The 19,135-nt window shown below is 39.3% G+C and overlaps 1 protein-coding gene across 1 annotated transcript in view; it reads right to left on the reverse strand.

Annotated features, from left to right (window-relative positions):
• The window catches only part of hpse2 (heparanase 2), a 163,967-nt gene that overhangs the window by 106,352 nt on the left and 38,480 nt on the right, over positions 1-19,135 (reverse strand). The window lies entirely within an intron of this gene.

The raw sequence follows: 19,135 nt of genomic DNA on the forward strand, positions 1-19,135 counted from the left end.
GGTCGATTGTACCTATTTATTATTCATGATTAATATTTATGCCTCATTTGCCTTACCCAATATTGCTAAAATAGCAATATTGCTACTAATGTCCATTGTCTAGTTAATATTTACTGTTTTTATACAAATATAAGCCTATAATATTACAATACACATCATTTATGGATTGCCCACTTTCATTCAAAAGCACATTTTGCACTTTCTGCTCTCTTTGCACCTGCGAATAAATGCTAAAAAAGATTGTTTTCTGAGGTTTAGTAGTATCTGGGACAATAATGAAATTAAATCAAACCAAATTACAGCTAGTCCCCAGTTTACGACGTACCTGATTTACGTGAATTCAACTTTACGACGCGTCTAGTGGGCTGTGTTTTCTCCAGTCGTTTTTTTTTTTTTTTTTTCTTAAGTCGGGTAACAGTGTCTCGTCTGCCACCTCCCAGCATTGCTGGTAGGTACAGCATATTATTTTGTCATTTAAATTTGTTATTTATTAGGTCTAATTAATCTAAATGGTTGATCGCAACAATAATTGCTATGCATGTCCGGTATTTCATTGTACTACAGTGTATGTGTGGTCCGCTTTCCTTAGTTGCTCTCGGATTTGTTTGACATCACGCCAGTACTATTTTCTGTTAGTTTTGAGCGTTGCTTTCAGGTCGAGAAGCGAGGCTGAACTCGAGTTAACATTTCAAAAAGGCAGACAAACGCTAAACGGCGCTGGCTCGGCGATGCCCCGGGCCCTCCAGTTAGCTCGCTATTAGCCTGCTAGCTTATTGAGCAGCGTTCGTTTCAACCGCTGGACCGCTGCCACTAATCACTGCCATTTTCCTTGTTGAATTGCCCAAGATTTGGACCTTATTTCCCTCGGTATTATTGTGCAGCCATTGAGGTATGTTTTTATAAGCAAATATGTCTCTATTGATTTATCTTTTTAGCATTATTGTACGCTCTTTGACATTATTGTTTGTTATTTTCTAACAGTGTGTTCAAAAACCTAATCTGGATGCCTCAAACATTAGTAATTACAGGCCAATATCAAATCTGACATTCCTGGGGAAAATTATCGAAAGGGTTGTGTTTGAACAGATCCAGACTTTTATGATGCAAAACAATCTTTTTAACTCATTTCAGTCTGGATTTCGGCCACAACACAGCACCGATACCGTGCTTATCAAAGTCGTAAATGATATTCGTCGGAATACCGATGCAGGCAAATCATCTGTTCTGCTACTATTGGATCTCAGCGCCGCATTTGACACGGTTGATCACAACATACTACTCAGCAGATTGGAACAGTGGGGAGGGCTTACTGACACTATTCTTCAGTGGTTCACATCCTATTTACATGATAGAGATTTCTTTGTGTCAATTGGAAACTATCAGTCAGAACGAACCAAATTCACGTGTGGAGTCCCTCAAGGGTCAATTCTTGGACCACTCTTATTTAACATCTATATGCTTCCGTTAGCTCAGATAATGGAACAGTATGACATCTCCTATCATGCCTATGCAGATGACACACAACTGTACATTTCTGTGTCCCCACATGATTGTAGTCCCTTAGTCTCCCTGAGTAAATGCATTCGTCAAATCAATGAATGGATGTGCCAGAATTTTCTCCAGTTAAATGTAGAGAAGACAGAGGTGATCATTCTTGGGCCAAAAAAGGAAAGGTCAAAGATAAGCAGCCAACTTAGCACAATGTCACTAACAGCTACAAATCAAGTCAGAAACCTTGGCGTAATTATTGACTCAGACCTAAAATTTTATAGCCATCTAAAGTCCGTCACTAAATTCGCTTATTACCACCTAAAAAATATAACCAGAATTAAGGGGCTTCTGACTCAACAAGACATGGAAAAACTTATGCATGCATTCATTTTCAGCAGATTGGACTACTGCAACGGTATATTTACAGGTCTTGATAAAAAATCAGTCAGGAAGCTGCAGCTAGTACAGAATGCTGCAGCCAGAGTCCTCACAAATACAAGGAAGCTGGACCACATTACACCGGTTTTGAAATCGCTACACTGGCTTCCAGTGAGTCAAAGGATAGACTATAAAATACTACTGCTCGTCTACAAAACACTTAATGGCCTTGGACCAAAATACATGCTTGACTTGTTAGATTCCTATGAGACAACTAGACCCCTAAGGTCATCTGGAACGGGTCTTCTGCATGTTCCAAGAACAAGAACCAAGCAGGGTGAGGCAGCATTTAGTTATTATGCTCCTCACCTCTGGAACAAGTTACCCGAACGTCTGAAGTATGCTCAAACTGTTAGCTCCCTTAAATCAGGGCTAAAAACGCTTTTGTTTGGCACTGCATATCCATAACTGTCTATATATTTCAACCTACCTGCCTTCTATTCCTCTTGTGCTTATCTCCATTGCTGATTTCAATGATTATTAGTAGTAGTAGTTTTTGCTTTATTTTTATTTTTGTTTTATTTTTATTTATTTATTTTTATTCTGTGATTAAATGCAATCATTTGTCTTGGTTTTTACGTTGTGTTGATTTAAATGTGATTTTTATGGTCTTCATGTGATGTAAAGCACTTTGAATTGCCTTATGTTGAATTGTGCTATATAAATAAATTTGCCTTGCCTTGCCTTGCCTTGCCATAGTTTGACGGTGTCAAATAAATGTCAGTTGTAAGATGAATTATGGTGTGATTGGTGTTACAAGGGGAAGTATCTATTTTTTTAACTTCATTTAATTAATATGACGTATAATACATGTTTTTCGATGGTTGGGTATTTAAGGGTACCTAAAGGGTTAATTCCAAATTGTGTGGAAATTTGGCTTACGTCGCCCGCATGGGAATGGAACTGGTTCAAAATCCCAAAATCTACCTGTAATGTAACACAGTGTATTTCAACCGGTGTGCTGCGGCACACTAGTGGCGAGAAATTATCCAATATCGCTATTTATTTATTTTTTTTAATGTCGTCGGGCGGAGTTGCAGAAGGAAGGAAGGGCTAGGTAGAAGGTTTCGGTTGTGTGCAAATGAGGGAGGTATTGCTCGTGTCGCATTCAAGAACTGCTCGGATTTCTAGCCACCTTGCTGTCCGCGACAATGTGGACCCCAGCGCGTCTACTGTACGTCACTGGATTAGACTCGTCAAGTGTCGATATACACAAAAGTGTTCTTTCAATTTTATCCATATGTGACGACCGTCAAAATCCTCCCCGTGTTTTATTCCAACACATTGTCGAGGACAGCAAAGTGGCCCGATGGCTAGAAATCAGAGCAGTTCTTGAATGAGACACGAGCAGCTATCCAACAGCGCCATGGTGCCAAAGAAGCTTAAACGTTATCTCTAAGCGAAACACCCGTCGCTTCAAAACAAGTCGATGGACTATTTTAGTAACAGAGTAACAGGCAACTTTTTTGAGAAAAACTACAAAGGTAAATGAGAAAGCCCTCAAAGCCAGTTACCTTGTTGCTGAACTTGTTGCTAAATTCAAAAAGTCCCACACTGTGGAAGATAAATTAATACTACCTGCCTGCAAAGTAATTGTCAGCGAGATCCTCGGCCCTGATGCGGTTAAAGACATTGCTCAAGTCCTCCTGTCTGATAAGTCTGAGCTTTACAAGCCTAACTGCGATTTAAAAAAAATATATATATAAACAGAGACAAAGAACTGTTGAAGAAGAGCTTCGTGTGCGTATTTCTTCAATTCCAGCCAGGATATTGGCTTTGTGTTCATCTAAACAGGCTCAAATCACACTGAGTTAGAATAAATATTTAGAAAGTATTGGCTAATTAAATATTCTGTACAGGGAGTAATATTGGAACATTTTTGGTTTGTGGTGTGCCGCGACATTTTTTCCTATGTAAAAACGTGCTGTGACTCAGAAAAGGTGAAAAACACTGATCTAACATGTTCATTTGAACACCAGATGGCAATATACTAGTCCTTATTTAAAAAATAGCATATTGTGATAAAGTTCATTATTTTCTGTAATGTACTGATAAACATTAGACTTTCATATACTTTATATTCATTACACACAACTGAAGTAGTTCAAAACTTTTATTCTTTTAATATTGATGATTTTGGCCAAAAAGTTATACCATGAAAAAGTACTCTAAAAAAGCTACTGACCTTAATCATCTCAATAAACAAATTAACTCAAAACCCCTGCGAAAGATTCCTGAGGCTTTTAAACTCCCAGCCTCGTTCATTACTCAAAACCACAATCATGGGCAAGACTGCCGACCTGACTGCTGTCCAGAAGGCCATCATTGACACCCTCAAGCAAGAGGCTAAGACACAGAAAGAAATTTCTGAGCGAATAGGCTGTTCCCAGAGTGCTGTATCAAGGCACCTCTGTCACTGTTTGAAAGTGCACATTCTTTCTGTGTAAAGAGCACAGAATTTAGATCTTCCACGACAAATACAGTACAATACAAATGCAGGTTAGTCGCTATGTTTCTGTGTGGAAAAAAAAGTTCATCCAGCAATATCCCTGTTTATTAACGGATGCCTTTGAATACATTACAATATAAATTGGATTGCACAATGGTGTGAGATCATCGGGTTCAAAATTGTACAAGCATTTTAATCAGTTCTCCATCGCCGTATGTTCAAGGAAACATTTTGGGCAGCACAGTTAATTTTATCAAACTTGAGGCAGGTGCTGAAAGCACACTTCGCGGGCACCTGCTTTAGTGGGGCCTCTTGTAACTCCTCACTCTCAAGTCCTGGTTCTCTAGCAAGCTATAATGACAAAACTGGGTCTGAGCCCAGTGCTTTGACTGATGTTGGAGCCAGATGTTCTTGAAGAAAGAGACTGGGATTTTTTCCAACTATACACCTTAACAAATAAAGGTTTGGACTGGAGCCATGTGCTCCTCATGAGCTTCTGATGAGTTTCCTGAATTTCAAGTGCTAAATATGCAATAAGATTCTCAGTCCAATTGCACACTAATATGAAGCATAAACCACTTTGGCCCTGCTTATGAATTTATCTTTCACTGTTACAGGCGTTTTGCACTTTCTGTACATGAGATTTGATTTGCAAGTTAAATATCTTTATGCACAGTCTGCGCTTGTATGAGGTTTGAAATATATTGTTTTTTTACTTCAATGTTTTTCATTGGTTGTCATTTACTCATTTAGAGCAGTGTACTACATTTTGTATTTTACAACTGTGTAATTTAGTGAACAAAATCAATGACGAAATTCAATTTTAAATATCGAGTATGTGCATATGTAGCATTTCAATCAAAATCCATGCGCAAACACAATATTCAAGATTTAACTATTTGAGGAGCAAAGAAAACATTAACAATAAAAAGAAGACTATGCATTTAGGAGTCCACCAAATTGATACAGTGGTACCTCGACATACAATCGCTTTGACCTACGATCCTTTCGCTATCAGACGTAAAATATGACTCGTCATTTGTCTCGACATATGACGACATGCTCGAAATACGACAATTTATGACAGCGTCGCAATATCATTGTTTTCCCAAAAGACTGACGCACGGCGGACTTTCTTGTGAAAGAAATCAACATGAGTCCCAAGAGGGTGTGTATGATAGCGAAAAAAGGAAAAATTAAGATGGAAATGATAGAAGAATATGAGGGTGGTGTGTGCGTCAGTGAATTGGCTTGACAATACGGCCTGAATATGTCTACAATCTCAAGGACGACTGTCATTATTGTCATTATTGTTATTAGAGATGTCCCGATCGATCGTATCACGTTATTTTCAAAGTATCGTAATCGGCAAAAAAATATCGGACATGCCTTTTTTAAACATATTTTTTAAATTAAATAGTTTTCTAATTGTATTTAATGTTACAAACATATGTTCCACTTATCCAGTCTTTAGTTTAGGCTGAAGGTAGGGTTATCGAATTTATCCCGATAGCGGTGGTAAATAATTTTTTTCAAAATGTATCACCTTAGAATATTTAACGCAATTAATGCATGCGCTGCATGACCCACTCTCGCATTGACGCACTCAATCTGTAATGGCATTGTTTTACCCACATAGGGAGATTAAAGGCAGCGAATAAGGAGTTTTTAGAGCCTTTTGTTAATTGGCTAAAGCCTTACAATCCCTCTCCCTACGACTAGAAAAATCATGGGCAGCAAGGTAGCAATTGATCTTTGTCTTAACACCTTAAGTCAGTTTCCAACGCAGAGAAGATATATCAATTGGTAGCACTACGCACAGTCATGGGTGCACTTCCCATCATGCATTTGGGCAGAAGTTAAATGCCTGAATGATCATTTACTGAAAGCTCATAAAAATCCACTAGATGGCAATATTTAGTCACAATATATAAAGTCACATCTTTCCCTTAAGAATGACAAGTCTTTCTATCCGTGGATCCCTCTCACAGAAAGAATGTTAATAATGTAAATGCTATATTGAGGATTTATTGTCATAATAAACAAATACAGTACTTATGTACTGTATGTTGAATGTATATATTCGTCCGAGTTTTATTCATTTTTTTCTTAATGCATTGCCAAAATGTATATGATCGGGAAAAATTATCGGGAATGATTGGAATTGAATCGGGAGCAAAAAAAAGCAATCGGATCGGGAAATATCGGGATCGGCAGATACTCAAACTAAAACGATCGGGAGCAAAAAAACATGATCGGAACAACCCTAATTGTTATTATTGTAACATCGGCAAAAATCACCAGCTTCATCAGGTTTTTAATCATTTATTTCAGAACTTGTTCAACACAACACAGCTAATGTATAGTAAAAGTAAAATTTTACGACTTTAACGCACCTCTCTCAATCGCTCACGTCAGTCACATGGTCCGTTCAGGAACAGCATGCAAAACACAACCGTCACATTAGAACCCGATTCGTTACATTATTATTATGATTTGTATTTATAATTTTGTTTTTGGTATGTGTAATAGATATTTGTATTATGCCTGCAGTATTTATTATGGATTTAGCATAGGTTTCTGCTAAAAAAAAAAAAAAAAAAAAAAAAAAAATCTGCTTGCTAAAATTTGCTTAAATATATTGTTCTACGTAAAGGATGTCAGCCAAGGTCGGCCCCCCACATTTTTACAACACCAAATCTGGCCGCCTTTGCAAAAAGTTTGGACACCCCTGGTCTAGATCACAAATTCTAGATTCTAGACGACTAATAATGCAAGCGGGACATTCGACTAGCAGATGCATTTTTTTAAATTCACTTTGTCAGTACAGCAGGAAAGACGGGTGAAGTTAGTCAAACATCTGCTCTTGCTTAGAGGTGTCAGCTCAAGCCTTTCCTAGTGAAAGGTTTCGCTTGCATCCTTCTCTATCTCGGTCCACTGCAAGCATCTTGTGTGCTCCCTTCGGGAATGCACTCCTTAAGACCTTTAAAAATTGGATTCCTCTTCTCTATTCTGTACTTCACGCCTCTGAATGGGGCAAATTTCATTACACCCTCATGGTGTCATAAAATTACAACATTTTTCATCTTGTAGCTCATTAGATCATGTTCCTTTTGAAACATGTCTCTTTACTATTATGACTACCAAACAGAATCCAAAAAAAAAAAAAAAAACATTGAGAAAGGTCACAGAAAATATTTTGGTCAAACATCAGACATTAAATTCTCATAAATCCTCTACAAGTAACTAAACTGGTGATTCATTGAAAAAGAAAAACATGATCTGTTGCTGATTTTTTTATGCGGAATGCCAAGACTAAATTAGCTTCTCTCCGAGTGTCTGTTAATTTTTCCACATATAAAATACAAATTTGACAGAAATACACGGTAAAATTAAAGCTGACCACGGGAAAAAAACAGACTACACCTTAAACTGGTCAGTTGTAGAGCACATATACACTCACCGGCCACTTTATTAGGTACACCTGTCCAACTGCTCGTTAAAACTTAATTTCTAATCAGCCAATCACATGGCGGCAACTCCGTGCATTTAGGCATTTAGACATGGTTTAAGACAATCTCCTGCAGTTCAAACCGAGCATCAGTATGGGGAAGAAAGGTGATTTGCGTGACTTTGAACGTGGCATGGTTGTTGGTGCCAGAAGGGCTGGTCTGAGTATTTCAGAAACTGCTAATCTACTGGGATTTTCACGCACAACCATCTCTAGGGTTTACAGAGAATGGTCCGAAAAAGAAAAAATATCCAGTGAGCGGCAGTTCTGTGGGCGGAAATGCCTTGTTGATGCAAGAGGTCAGAGGAGAATGGCCAGACAGGCTCGAGCTGATTGAAAGGCAACAGTGACTCAAATAACCACTCGTTACAACCAAGGTAGGCAGAAGAGCATCTCTGAACGCACAGTACGTCGAACTTTGAGGCAGATGGGCTACAGCAGCAGAAGACCACGCCGGGTGACACTCCTTTCAGCTAAGAACAGGAAACAGGCTACAATTTGCACAAGCTCATCGAAATTAGACGATAGAAGTTTGGAAAAACGTTGCCTGGTCTAATGAGTCTTGATTTCTGCTGCGACATTCGGATGGTAGGGTCAGAATTTGGCGGTATCAACATGAAATCATGGATCCATCCTGCCTTGTATCAACGGTTCAGGCTGGTGGTGGTGGTGTAATGGTGTGGGGAATATTTTCTTGGCACTCTTTGGGCCCCTTGGTACCAATTGAGCATCGTTGGAACGCCACAGCCTACCTGAGTATTGTTGCTGACCATGTCCATCCCTTTATGACCACAATGTACCCAACTGATGGCTACTTTCAGCAGGATAATGTGCCATGTCATAAAGCTGGAATCATCTCAGACTGGTTTCTTGAACATGACAATGAGTTCACTGTACTCAAATGGCCTCCACAGTCACCAGATCTCAATCCAATAGAGCATCTTTGGGATGTGGTGGAACGGGAGATTCGCATCATGGATGTGCAGCCGACAAATCTGCACCAACTGTGTGATGCCATCATGTCTATATGGACCAAACTCTCTGAGGATTGCTTCCAGCACCTTGTTGAATCTATGCCACGAAGAATTGAGGCAGTTCTGAAGGCAAAAAGGGGTCCAACCCGTTACTAGCATGGTGTACCTAATAAAGCGGCCGGTGAGTGTCCAATGCTGGCCAAAAGTATTAGCACCCCTGCAATTCTGTCAGATAATGCTCAATTTCTCCCTGAAAATGATTGCAATTAAAAAATGCTTTGGTAGTAACATCTTCATTTAGTTTGCTTGCAATGAAAAAACACAAAAGAGAATTTCTAAATAAAAATAAAAAAATAAAAAAAAGTCATTTTACACAAAACTCCAAAAATGGGCTGGATTAAAGTATTGGCACCCTCAGCCTAATACTTGGTAGCACAACTTTTAGACAAGATAACTGAACAACCGCTTCTGGTATACATCAATGGGTTTCTTACAATGCTCTGCTGGAATTTTAGACCATCGTTGTTTGGCCAACTGCTCAAGGTCTCTGAGATTTGAAGGGTGCCTTCTCTAAACTGCTATTTTCAGATCTCTCCACAGGTATTCTATGGGATTCAGGTCTCGACTCATTGCTAGCAACTTTAGAAGTATCTAGTGCTTTCTCTCAAACCATTTTCTAGTTCTTTTTGAAGTGTGTTTTGGGTCATTGTCCTGCTGGAAGACCCATGACCTCTGAGGGAGACCCAGCTTTCTCACACTGGGCCCTACATTATTCTGCAAAATTTGTAGTCTTGATACTTCATAATGCCATGCACACGGTCAAGCAGACCAGCGCCAGAGGCAGCAAAGCAACCCCAAAGCATCAGGGAACCTCCACCATGTTTGACTGTGGGCACCGTGTTCCTGTCTTTGAAAGCCTCGTGTCTTTTCCTGTAAACTCCATTTTGCCTGTTCCCAAAAAGCTCTACTTTTGTCTCATCTGACCAGAGAACATTCTTCCAAAACGTTTTTGGCTTTCTCAGGTAAGTTTTGGCAAACCCCTGAAAGAAAAAGGTACCGTTCTCGCACACACCATATAATTGTTTGCATTAGTATAACACATTCATTTAACTATAGTTTAGGCAGACTCCACTCAGTGGCCTTGAACACAGAAAAGTGAATCACCTTATCGGCGCTCATGAGGGGGAAAAGGAAAAATGGTACCGTTTCTCGTAGGCACCGTCTAACTGTTTGCATTACTCGAACACACGTAATATAACCAATCAGGGAGTAGTATCATTTCTCATATTCACTGTAGGACTGCACTACTCTAACACACCTAATGTAAAATAAATAGCACACCATAGTTTAAAGAAACAGAATAGATATACAACGCCATCTTATCAAAGAAGCCCAAAACGTGTGCGCCACGAGCAAGATTGACGCACCAAACTCTGGCAATCAGTCCTCCCGACAAACGAACAAGGACAAAGACCAGCACACTTTGTCCTAACACAAGTAGTGCCAGCCCGGATAATAAAGTTGATAGCAGGCGCTTGTGATGTCAACACCAGTCGGTCGCTGTGGCAACCACATCCCATCCACGCACGAACCTAAACAGCCCGAAACCGGCCAGAGAGGGATGATCCCAAAGCAACGCCTGGACATACCTCCGGCCGGTCCACGGACTTAAAAAACACTGGACACTGAGATAAGACAGATTTTGCTGCTCAGAAACATGTAGCCTTGTTTTGGATCCAGAATTGTCCCTCCGTCGCCTGTTTTTGCTTTGTTTTTGACCATTGTCGACGAATGAATTGTCAACCTGCTTTCAGCGAGTCTTTTTCAAACTTTTGGAACATGGAGTCAGTACAAAGGGTTAATATCAGAGATGAACGCGCGAAATTCCGCCTTCCCCGTTGGCGCGCGCGGAGGCAGCATCGGCAGAGCGGCACTTTGTTCAGCTGTCGCTGTTTCCGTGCGGCTTGTCTGGGGAGGTGAATTTCAACACCCCAGCCTGGTGTTTTATGTCTCTGGGACAGAAGTGGGGTCCTCCTGGGTATCCCACCATAGAGTCCCTTTTATTTCAGACGCCCACGAATAGTACGGCTTGAAACTGTTGTACCCTCGGACTGCAGGACAGCTTGAACTTGTTTGGATGTTAGTCGAGGTGCTTTATCAACCATCCGCACAATCTTTCGTTGAAATCTCATCAATTTTTCTTATCCTTCCACATCTAGGGAGGTTAGCCACAGTGCCATGGGCTTTGCGCACGGTAGACACAGGAACATTCAGTTCTTTGGAGATGGACTTGTAGCCTTGAGATTGCCCGCGCCTCCTCACAATTTTGCTTCTCAAGTCCTCAGACAGTTCTTTGGTCTTCTTTCTATTCTCAAGTCCTCAGACAGTTCTTTGGTCTTCTTTCTTTTCTCCATGCTCAATGGGATACACACAACGACACAGGACAGAGGTTCAGTCCACTTTAATCCGTTTTAACTGGCTGCAAGTGTGATTACTTATTGCCACCACGTTATGTGCCATAGGTAAGTAACAGGTGCTGATAATAACACAAATTAGAGAAGCGTCACGTGATTTTTCAAAGGGTGCCAATACTTGTGTCCGGCCCATTTTGGGAGTTTCTTGTAAAATGATAATGATCAAATTTTTTTCCAATTCTTTTTTTGTGTGTTTTTTCATTGCAAGCAAAATAAATGAAGATACTGTATTGCTACCAAAGCATTTGTAATAGCGTACTACACGCAGGCTATTTTTAAGACCGTGACGTCGCATCGTAAAGCGGATTGCGTGCAAACAATTAAATTTCGGCCTTCTTTCTCCGGTGATCTTTCAAAAACTGACATGCCGATTATTCACTGCTACTATGGAACTTGTAGAAATGACTCTAAACATTAAGACATATAAAGGATGTTTTTTCATACTCCCCCAGAACCAAAAACTCTGAGCAAAAAAATGTGAAGACTAGAGCTACTATATTACTATGGCGCGGGCGTCTAAAAGACCAGTTTAACGCCAGCAAAGTGAAGCCGTTCGTATTTCATATGCAGTGAACATTTTGTTTGGGCCAAGAGGTAAGCCATTTTGATATTTTGACTTATTTTTTTAGAGTGGCGTTTTGTCGTGCTGCTTCTGTCTGACAATGAATGACCTGAAAAAAAAAATTAAAGTGGTATCTGACTGCCACAGTTGTTACCTTTCCTGTTGTAAAGAAACAACTTTAGTAAGGGGGCAGTGTAAATAAATTAATAGAATTAAGATTTTTTATTAAAAAAATAAAGTGTTCGTTGGCTGTCAACGAGTAGCATTTGCGATGGCTACACAAAACAGCAATGTCCCCCAAAAGAACGGTCAGAGACGTAAGACAACCAGAGGATATTATATGAAAGACAGGACTTGTGGTAAAGGATAGATTGTTGAAACAGAAGAATGTCATTGTCAGTGGCGTAAGAAAAAGGTGTCGATAAAAAAAAGCTAAGGGTAAGCAAAGGTCGGCTCGTTTTTTTCTGTCTTTTTCAGCCGTCGACACTCAAGCCATCTATTTAACTCTTTAACACCGCATATCATCTTTGAAGCCTTGTAACGCTGTAATTACATCACCCACGTGCCCCTGGTTGCTCTCGTTTGAAAGTACGGAAGTTGATGTCCACACCAGTTTTTATCTGAAGTCAATCAACAAAGTAAAACGGGAGATAATGTCATTTGAGTTTCATAGTTTTATTGCACTCATAAATATGCATTAAAACGCTGCATGGACCATGTGTCTATCTCCATATTTCCATCATTTCTTGTCCTTTTTTCAAAACCGAAAGGAGCACAAAAGACTACATATCCCAAGAGCCGTTGTGATGTCAAGAAGGACGAACCTTAAGTGAACATTTTTAATAAATTGATGAGCAAGGCACCAACTAAGGGAAAGGAGACACGCGTAGCAAGCAACAGCCGGTTGGATTGAGCGAGCGACTTTGAAACGTGCAGAATGAATCGCAAACTAAATTTAGCGCAAGCTAATGCATTATTTCATTAACTCAAGGAGTAGGATGAGCTGTATTTGTCATTGTTTTCCTCGGATCTGTCGGCGTCTCGGCGAGTAGAAGTGACAGCAGCGCGCAAACGGCGGATGAGTAGGCTGTGTGACGTTGTATGTGACGCAGTTTAGTGACATGTTCAAAAACAAACTTTATTGAATGCGTAAAAAAAAAAAAAAAAAAACTGTTGGGTCGCATGCCTAAGAAAATTTAATTGAACTGAACAACTTCTTCACTATGAATCTTTTCAATTTTTATATAGATGTGTGTTCGAGAAGCTTGATTGCATGTACCTTTGATAAGGTGATGGGTACAATACCTAACTTCACAAAGAGAGATCCTCCAAACCCTTTCTGTGTTGGTTAATATATATAATTTTTTTTTTCACTATTTTGCACTGTATATAACATGTTTTGACCATAGTATGTGTGAAGGCCAAAAACGCCTATGACCATAGCTGCTGTTTGTGTTGAATTGTCAAACATAAAACTATTCAATCTTATTTTTTTCTATTGAATGTTTATCCTAGCAAGTTAAATAAATATCAAGCTTCAAAACGGTTGGTCGAGCATGTTTGGTTGTCGGTGGCACTTCATTACAAAATTTGAAAAAGATTTTGGGATTTTTTTGTCTTTTTGGGTCCAAAATGTGGATTAAAGTTGGTCAGTGTAGAAAACAGCAGTTTGACATGAAGTTCAAAGTATCCTGAAAAAAGGGACCCAACTTGGCCATTGTGAACAGTTTTTTCTTTGAAATATAAAGGCAACATCAAAGGCATCCAAATTCGGCCAAAATAGGTTTAGATGTTAAAGGGTTAACTGAACATTTGTATGTTCCTCCACATCTTTATCAGTGAATTTGGCACCAGAGACATCATTTTCGGACAGAATTGGTAGGTTTCGTACACTATTCCCATTCATTTCCTATTGGGGACAAACAAGAGCTTGTCCCTCCTTAGCTAACAGCAGAGCCACATAAGCTAACGTCATAAATATTAATGAGCGGAAGTGACGGTAGCGTGCGGTACCCCATTGCAATCATTTTCTCGGAAAAATTTAGCATTATCTGACAGAAATGCAGGGCTGCCAATAATTTTGGCCAGCAATGAAGGGACAGACAATCATTTACACTGCTACAGAGTGGCAATTCAAATCATGCCGCCTGCGCCAAAGCGAATGTGCCACCACACCATCAGTGACTCATAAATACAACACATTTCATGTTATTTTTCAAAAGATAAGAACAAATGACAAAACTTTGCTCCTTTTTCATCAGGCGCGCTTTACAATTACAAGTGAGACATGTAAGACATGTTACAATATGGGCACCCCTGTTTAATAGCATAGTCAATAAATGAAGGAAAGGCTATGAAATGACACTCCTGGTACATAGTAATAAGGATACACTCACATTCTGTGACAGCGTTCAATTTGTATACATCAATTGTGTGTTTTCCATTTTTTTAATGCAGTTTAAAAAGTAATTAGTTAATGTTACAAATTACTTCTCCCAAAAAGTAATTGAGTTAGTAACTCTACCTCATTGTAAGAGTAATTAGTTACTGCCATTACTTTTCATGATCTACACGTTATTACATTACACATTCTGGAACATCTTTTACATCAAAGATGTTTATCTTAACTGATTGAATTGAACAGATTTTTTTAATGAAAGCAACACTGGGTAACTTTTCAACCTTCGTAAAATATTTTCATAACATTTGTGATGTCGAATGACAACTAGTTGAATGACACCTGTTTTATATTGGGAGGGTGTCTGTATCGCTTTCACCGTCACTAACTTTGAGGAGGGTGGCAGGAACACTGCCATACACAAAAAAAAGTGCTGTTTTATGGCATACGTCACTTCCCCCTTTCCCATTCATTATAAAGACGGAAGTCGATGCGAATTCTGTGAAGATGGCAGAGCAACAAGAAGTTTTGTCTGAGGAGGAAAAAAAAGAGGCTACCAGGATATACAGAATAAACTAACCTGCCTAGCTTTCACTCGCTGGCAGAATGAACCCCCCCCCCCCCCCCCCCAACCAAGCTCTTCAGTGGCGGGTTAGCCACACTGAGCCACATGGTTGCTAACCGTTATATGCTATTGTTTAGCCACAACTGGATTCATTACCTTATTACTATTCATCCATCCATCACACAACCACTGGAAACAGAAATGTTGTTTATCAATCTGCAGGCGACCGGGGACCATAAGCAGATTTTAAGGGGGGGCGGGGGGGCGTTCTTGTTATCATTTGGACGCCACGGGGTGAGATCTTGCATGGAGCCCCAGATCGAGGGAGATTATCAGTGGTCTTGTATGTCTTCCATTTTCTAATAATTGCTTCCACAGTTGATTTCTTTACACCAAGTGTTTTACCTATTGCAGATTCAGTCTTCCCAGCCTGGTGCAGGTCTACAATTTTGTCTCTGGTGTCCTTCGACAGCTCTTTGGTCTTGGCCATAGTGGAGTTTGGAGTGTGTGGACAGGTGTCTTTTATACCGATAAGGAGTTAAAACAGGTGCCATTAATACAGGGAACGAGTGGAGCCTCATTAGACCTCTTTGACAGCCAGAAATCTTGTTTGTTTGTAGGTGACCAAATACTTATTTTCCACTCTAATTTGTAAATAAATTCTTTAAAAAACAATGTGATTTTCAGTTTTTTTTTCCACATTCTGTCTCATGGTTGAGGTTTACCCATGTTGACAATTACAGGCCTCTCTAATCTTTTCAAGTAGGAGAACTTGCACAATTGGTGGTTGACTAAATACTTACTTGCCCCACTGTATATTATAGTTTAGCATCTACAAAAACAATGCCAACTTGGTGATGATAATGCACAATCAGCAGGAAAACAGAACGTTATTTTCAATTAATTGTACTCACCTGGACCCCACGAACTGTATGCTAACGCAAATGCAATGCTGATGCTCTGAGCCAATCATCATCGCGTCTGCAACGGTGTCACAACCCCCTTCCCTCCTCCCCCTCCCACTCTGCTCTTCTCTCCCAGGCAGTTATGAGCTGTGTGTTGTAATGTGGCAACGAGCCCCTTCACATCCAAAGTAACGACGTTGCAAAGATGGGAAAAATAATTAATTAGAATACTCAAAACTGAAAAAAAACATAACGCCGTCAGAAATGCCATTATAGAACGCCTTTATTAACAACACTGCACTTGAGTGATTTTTTTGATTTTTTTTTTTTTTTCTTTTCAGGAATCAGCATTGTAAACATCATATCTGCTTGAACTGGCTCTGCTCTGTGGATTCTTAAATGCAATACTTTATGTGCACATATTGTTAAAAAAAACTCGAGTACTGTCTACACTAACTAAAAGACATAATTGAAAGATTTATTGAAAGACTCATTTTAAATGGCCTTTTGTTGGGAATGAGATAAAATTCAAAGAATTCAGATTTCCTGGCTGCTTTTACAATATACAACAGTTGCATTCGTCTTGATGTTTTCTTCTGTTCTCTTTAGAATGCCGTCTTTCCCAACTGCCTTCTGTTTCTCCGTATTCATTCCTTCACTCTCTTCTCTTTCGATTTATAAATCTTCTCCCTCAGTTTGAGAGTGGAAAACTGGCTGTGACTCTCCTACTCAGCAGGACACCACAGAGTGATAGATGGCCTCTGAGAAGGTCCAACAATCCAACCATACATATGCTCCGCGTGAAGACAAGAGGATTAAAGAGCAGAATACACAAGTGGCCTGATAAAAAACAAGCCAAACTCTTGTGCAAGCAACATTTTCTGGAATTAAACGTAATACATGGATTTTTTTTTTTTTGGCAGAAGCAAAATTCATAATTCCAAATATGATGTAAAGAAAAAAAGAAAAGAAAAAAACATCAAAGAAAAGCCTCCTAAATTCATACAATCATTAACAGATATGAGCAACTACAGCAGTTGTTTTGCATAACTGGTGTAAAAAGTCGACCGTTTCTGATCATGTAACAGACAAAATAGGAATAGGCTGCCTGCTCATTTAGTGTGCCAATCAGCTTCGCTTCTACCTTTCTTGCTCACCAAGTGTATCTTGTTTTGTTACTCTGTCTGTGTATATAAGATGCCAGTCTTTGTCAGGTCATTGCAGGGGTGAAAGTGGTTAGAATTATTTGCCGGAACTCCCCAACGTGAAGGTCGCCACAGAGCCAGAAATTTTATGATTGACAATTTCCTGGAATGTATTACAATTGAGCTCCTAATCCCCAATTGTAAAAACATAATTATCTGCTGTGTCTACCGAGCTCCTGATTCAAATGTCTAGTTTACTGAGTATATGGAAAAGATACTGTATAAAATGAATAATAAGCATATTTTCGTTGTGGATACATTAATCTTGGGATAAAATATGTACAGCATGTTGTTTGATTTTATACATTCATGTCTGATGAAACTGTTACAGTGACCTTTGTGTGCGCCAGTTGTTGCCACCATGTACACCTTAGCAATGTATCCTTTTAAGAGACTTATAAGAAAAGCATTTTGAGTTGCTGCTCACACCGGCTGTGATAACACATAATCACTTTTGCCACACACATAACCACAACAAAATGTTCCGCAGCAAACAGATGCAAAAATGTCAGGGACATGACAGAGCCATAACCTTGTACGCCCTGAAATTAATCGAGCTGCTTGACTGGACGCTAAGTTACTAAACCCAGATTGTTGATTGTGTTATTGTACAGTTTTGATGTATGTTCCATGCCTGAATGTACGTCTTTGGTTGTATGGGGGACAGGAAACTGATAAGCATATGCTTCATCCCGTCCGCCTTTGTCTTCTTCTTCAGTTCCTTCGAGCAAATCATATCACATTTTGATTGTCAATGATACCGTTGATGATGACAATAAAATTCCATTCCATTCCATTACTAAATGCCAAATCTCAATTTTAACTACTTAAGAACATAGGATGTTGTCATATTTGTGTGTGTTCTCAGTTCTTTTTTCTTTATGCAGCACCTGATTGAGCCAGATTGGCGGGGTAACGCGACACACCTGTGCTTGATTAGGAAAGCTCAGTATTTAAGGAAGCCTGTCACCATCTGCAAGTGTCGGACTATTGCTTGCTACTTGCCTTGCTTACTGCCTGTGTGTTCATCGTCAGCCTTCGAGTTTCCCGACGTTCTACGGTCGTATTTTGGTTTGGTCATCTTTACTTTAGTGCTCTTTTGGGCTTTGTAGTTAGATTCTTGTACTCTGTTATATTCATGCATTCTAGCGTGCTCTCTTAGTTGTACTTGTTAAACTCGCGTTTGTTAGCGTGCTCTCTTAGTTTTACTTGTTAAACTCGCGTTTGTTAGCGTGCTCTCTTAGTTGTACTTGTTAAACTCGCGTTTGTTAGCGTGCTCCCTTTGTTGTACTTGTTAAACTCGCGTTTGTTAGCGTGCTCCCTTTGTTGTACTTATTAAATACAAACATTTACTCTACTGATCTCCTGGTCTGAGTTTTGGATCCACATTAACGGCTTGCCGTTCATAACAGATGTATATTAAAATTGAAGATAATGAAAACACTTTTTGTTGTGTTTTTTTAATAATAAAGATATAAGTAACATACATTCAGAAAAATAAGTACAAATGACATCTTATGCAAAGTGAAATGGAATATATTTTGAAAATCGCACATTGACTTTTTAAATCATAACGAAATGAATAACTAGCCTAATGTAAATGAAAACATATAAGTCCAAAGTGCCCATTGCCAGCTACGATGTTCTGAACCTCCCCATCAGAGCAAATATAACTAAATATGACAAATAAGCCACCTTGACTCTTTCCTTGCTCTTAAAGATCTGATTTTCTGTTGTATTGCTTGTTGTTCCATTTTTTTTATTGTTTCAGAAAACATGCACATTTGAACCAATCAGAGCTAACTATCTCTGGTGATCACATGTCAGTATGTCAGCCAATTGAATGGATAAATGAGTCCAGGCGTTTTGCTTTGCTGCGTGCATTCGTACATTGACGTGACTCATCATCGTCAGACTCAACTGGAGCAGCTGGGGAAACCTCCATGCCGTCCGTGGAATAAAATAAATGATAAATATTGGTGGAAACGGATTACGCTAAGCACTTTATTTTGCTTGTTGTTAACACTTGTGTATGTAAATCTGATGTTGGTAGATTGTTTTCTTCTTGGAGATGAAATGAATGTGTGGCAGCTATGCATTTTTTTTTTTAAACAGTGTTTTGACAGTTGTCGTCATATTTTCGGAATCAAAGCATTTTATACT

This window comes from Corythoichthys intestinalis, chromosome 10 (genome assembly GCF_030265065.1).
Source record: "Corythoichthys intestinalis isolate RoL2023-P3 chromosome 10, ASM3026506v1, whole genome shotgun sequence".
NCBI lineage: Eukaryota > Metazoa > Chordata > Actinopteri > Syngnathiformes > Syngnathidae > Corythoichthys > Corythoichthys intestinalis.